Source organism: Olea europaea, chromosome 15, assembly GCF_002742605.1.
Source record: "Olea europaea var. sylvestris chromosome 15, O_europaea_v1, whole genome shotgun sequence".
NCBI lineage: Eukaryota > Viridiplantae > Streptophyta > Magnoliopsida > Lamiales > Oleaceae > Olea > Olea europaea.
Genome location: NC_036251.1, coordinates 28,188,815 through 28,193,749, shown reverse-complemented (window position 1 = coordinate 28,193,749; position 4,935 = coordinate 28,188,815).

Here is a 4,935-nt window from a genome sequence, read left to right as displayed (position 1 = left end):
ACGTGGCCTCATCTCTTTAATTCAAACATCCAATCCTAGGCATCATCCTTGACTTGCTAGCTTGCTGTGCATTTATTGCTTATCCAAAATCTCCATGCTAATGACAGACTTGACATGTATACTTATGACAAACGTTCCATCAATCATTCTAACAAGATCTTTACGTAGAAGATCTCTTGGGAGAAGTGATCATGGAAAATGTTCCTTTATGGTTCGGGGGTTCTGCTTCAGCTTTGGATTCGGGGCTTCTGCCACTCACGTAGTACTTCCGCTTTAGGGTTTCGGCTATCTTCACATGCCTCGACATATGGGCCTCGGCTTGAAGGGCCTCGAATATACAACTACCTCGACTAGAGCGCTACGTGGTTCAGATTGAGTGGGCCATAGGCCCACGTAGGTTGGCCAAGTATGACAACACGTAACAATAGTCCCCCAAGTCCAAGTATAGTCATTTATATAGTGCGTGGACTTCAATGAAGTAAAGCCAGTAGGTTGGGTAAAAATTGAAAGAATTTTGAACCATAAATAATAGTCCTCCAAGTCCAAGTATAGATATTTATATCATGGTTGGAGTTTGAAATGTGTTGTTGCGAGTGAATGATATAGTAGTCGAGGTGGTGGTACGAACTGAATGTGCGAGGCTCGAGAGATCTGGTACATGGAGATGAGCAGAGGTGGTTGGAAAATCGAACCTGCGATGCTTGATCCTAAATGTTGAGGATGAAGCTGAGGTGGTTGGAAAACCGAACCTGCAAGGCTTGATGGCTGAATGTTGAAGATGAAGTTGAGGTGGTTAGGCTTGATAGCTGAACGTTAAAGATGAAGCCGAGGTTCATTGATAATAATTGTTCTTGTTAGTTGTGCCAATGATTTGATGTTTTGCGCATGTTTTCGAGCAAAGGTGGCTGAGCCATTGCGACTTCCAATGCGCCTGCTGCCGCAGAATTAAAATCGTAATTATTAGAACAGTTGGAGCTTCTAGAAGCAGACGCGTTGGCTGAGGCGCGTGGGAGACACGCTTGAATCTGAGGCGTAGGTTTGAAAAATCGTTTGAATTCTACGCCTCTGATTTGATTTAAAATGAAGGATTCAGATTAAATGAGCTTCGATCTGACGGTGGGGGTTCGTCCTGGCCCTTTATAAAAGGCGAGAAAACTTCCTTTTTCAGAATTTTCCAATATTTGCAATCTGATCTCTCCTCTTAGAGCTTAGACATTCCGGCGTTAAGGCAATTTCGTTTACTGCTTTTCCGGCAAACTCAGTTCGCATAGTTTTTCAGTAGGCATTTTTCGCAGAAAATCCTCTTATTGTGTAAGTAGTTGCTTTCTAAGATGGAGTCGACTTCGAGTAGGGAGTCGGTTACTGTCGCGTCGTTTGGTCGGGGGTCTAGCTATCGGGGGGACTCCGAGGTTGAGCATATTGCTATGACCGAGGAGGAAGTAGATTACAACGTAGAGTGGGGGGCGTCTAGAGTCCCTTCAAATATGACGTCGAAGAGGTTGGGGGAGATAAGGGAGATGTACTGTGTACCTCATTATGTAGAGATGTTAGTGCCTGAGACCCATGAGCGAGCCTATTATCCGAGGCTGGGGTGCGTGGCTGTGAGCGAATATTTATTTAGGACAGGTATGTGTCTACATCTACACCCCTTCTTCAGGGCTGTGCTGAGAAATTTCATGTTGTCGCCAACCCAGGTTCTGCCAAATGGGTGGGGCCAGTTGGTCGGCTTGTACTTCCTATGGAAATAAGTGTCGCTTGGGGAGGACATGCCTCTCCACGTTTTCATGACCCTATTTCAGCCTAGGATAATAGGTAAGGAGTTGAAGGGGTGGTATTACTTGACTCCTTGGGGGCCTATGCACCTTTTGTGGTGGGGCTGCCTTCTTTCATTAAGGGGTGGAAGGAGTCGTGGTTCTGGGTGAGGGGTAGGTAGCAGACGGTGGAGGGAGACAAAGCCCTGTCTTGCACAATGCCAACCCAATACTATGAAACCCGTGAGTCTCCCACCCTAGTAGTTTGCATTCCGTTTGTAGCTTTAATTTTTTGTCTAACTGTTGATGCCTCGTTTGCAGATTGTAATACGAGGTTCGAGCTGAGCAGGGAGGATTTTGAAGTGATAGAGGATATATACAAGAGACCTCTGAAGCTTCGCCACTTCGATCACCTCATCGACAGAAGTTGCTATTTCCTGGACTTCGACTGATGGCCTCCAAGGGTATGAAGCTCCCATACTTGTATATTTTTTATGTTTTTATTTTGGTACTGATGCGTTACGTTCTGCAGATAAGTTTAAAAGGAAGGAGTACCCAGCTCCTGACATGGCGTCCATACTGAGGGCAACTTCCACTGTGAAGGTGAGGCCCCTGAAGCCAAGGTCAAGTGGTGCGAAGGAGGTTTGAGGTCGAGTCGAACGTCTCTCCAAGGATAGCACCTCGCGGGCTTTTGAAGAGGAGACCCCCTAGAGGCAGGAAAAGGCCAAGGAGCTTCGGGGGAAGGAGAAAAATCTCTGAGGAGCCGAAGAAAAGGAAGTTGGTGCACATTTCCAGCTCGTCTGGCAAATTTGGGAGTTCTGTGTCCCAAGGCAAAGAAGCCGGACCGCCGAAGCTACTGGAAGTCGCTTCAAAAGCAGTTAAGATTGAAATGGTCAGGCGTGCAGAGGCTGACGAGGCGAGGGAGGAGGCTGCAAGGAGGTAAGCTGAGGTGGCTGAGGAGGAGGCTGCTAAATAGAAACCTGTTCGAGTACAAGGCAAGTCTCCGAGCTTCCTTGCCGGTCGGGAGGAGCCTCTGGCCCTAGCTTTGGTGGAGGCCCTGCCACCTGAAATCCGAAGTGCTGCTGAAAATTTCTATAAATTCTGGATGGATCGGTGGCAGCTGCACGCTTCCACCTGTGATGCCACTGACTTGACGAGGGCTCTTGTGAGCCAAAGCGTTAGGACCTTTGGCCTCGCACTGGAGTGCAGGAAGGCTCTTACTGATTTTCAGATGAGGACCCAATCCTCTGAGAAGAAGGCTGCCTCCCTTTTAGAGGAGCTGAAGGCAGCTAGGGCCGAAGCTGAAGAAGCCAGGGCCCAAAAACTTGAAGAATTGGCCAATCTGGAGTCTGCCTTGGCTCAGATAGAGGCATTGAAGAGGGAGGTACATGAGTCCCAGTGCGAGATTGCCTCCTTGACTAAGAAGATGGAGGTTTCCAATGACCACTAGAAAGTGACAGCCGAAGCCTTGGAGAAGGCTAACTTGGAGCTGGCAGGGGCCCAGGGCACATACAAGTTCATCGAGGGCCAAATTAAGTGGTACGTCAATGATGCAACCTATGTTAGGGAAAAAGCTCAAAGTGCAAGAGAGGAGGCAGTGAGAGACTACATTGCCAACTTCCACAATACCGAGGAGTACAAGAGCTTCAGCACTTACTGGAGGAACTTTGCTTATGCTGAGGTGATGGAGCGAGCTAAGGAATTGTACCCAAATCAGGACTTGTCGCAACTTAAGTCGGAGTTTGTGGACGAAGTGCTCGACTGATGAAGTGGTGGGAGATGAAGTAGCAGAGGCAAAAGAAGCACATTCTGATGCTCAAGCTGTCGAAGTTCCAGCTGCTGAGGCACCTCCACCATCTTCCCAGGGTTAGGATAGTTTTCTTTTCAGTTATGCATGATGTACTGGCCTCAGGCCCTCCTTTTGTAATCTCAATTGAAAATCAATATAATATCTCCATTTTGTTCAATGCTGTTTCTTTCTTTCAAGTGTGTTGGCCTCGTTAAATAATTGAACATAATATTGATTGAAGAACCAAATAACTTTAACTGGGTATCCTAACTCCAATTACTTGAACGAATAAATTGTATGCAAATGACCAATATGAGACTTAAGCAAATGAATTGTACTTGAGCTTAATAATTGTAACCTAAAGGGATCCTAAAAATGGACCGTGTTGCAGTTGAACTGGGAGTTTTACTCTGATATAAGTACACGCGCCTCGGAGTTCAAACGAGGTGGCCCAGAGATGGGACCCCGCCTCTCCTCCGAGATGACGACGTTTCCCAACATGGTGGATGGTGCAGCCATGTTGAGGCTTCTCCCCTTGGCGTTCAGCCTCGTCAAAGGGAAGCATGTGTATGTGCTTCGGAGTTCAAACGAGGTGGCCCAGAGATGGGACCCCGACCTCTCCTCCTAGGTGACAACGCTTCCCAACATAGTGGATGGTGTAGCCATGTTGAGGCTTCTCCCCTTGGCGTGCAGCCTCGCCAAAGGGAGGCATGTGCATGAGCCTCGGAGTTCAAACGAGGTGGCCCAGAGATGGGACCCCGGCCTCTCCTCCGAGGTGACGATGCTTCCCAACATGGTGGATGGTGTAGCCATGTTGAGACTTCTCTCTTTGACGTTCAGCCTCGCCAAAGGGAGGCATGTACATACGCCTCAGAGTTCAAACGAGGTGGCCCAGAGATGGGACCCCGTCTTCTCCTCCGAGGTGAGGAAATAATACGATACGTTAATTTAATCATAGGATTTCATTAAACCTTAGAAATGTTACAAAAGCTGGGAAGGATCGTCCAGCGAGGTAGTACATTCATTGGTAATAGATTTTGAGGTGCTCGATGTTCCATGGATGGGGTTGGGCCCTACCGTCTATATCCTCAATCCAGTAAGCCCCAGGCCGAATTTCTTCTCTGATTTTATATGGCCCTTCCCAGTTGGGACCTAGGGAACCAGAACCAGGTTCCTTTGAGGAGAGGAAAACCCTCCTAAGGACCAAATCGTTGACTCGGAATGACCTCTTCTTTACCTTTGAGTTGAAGTACTTCGTCATCTTTCTTTGGTATGTGGCGAGCTTCAACTAGGAGTCATCTCTTCTCTCTTCGATGAAGTCGAGGTCGCACCTCCGAAGCTCATCGTTCGTTATTTCACTAAAATACAGACGTCTTGGAGACGGAAGTTCGACCT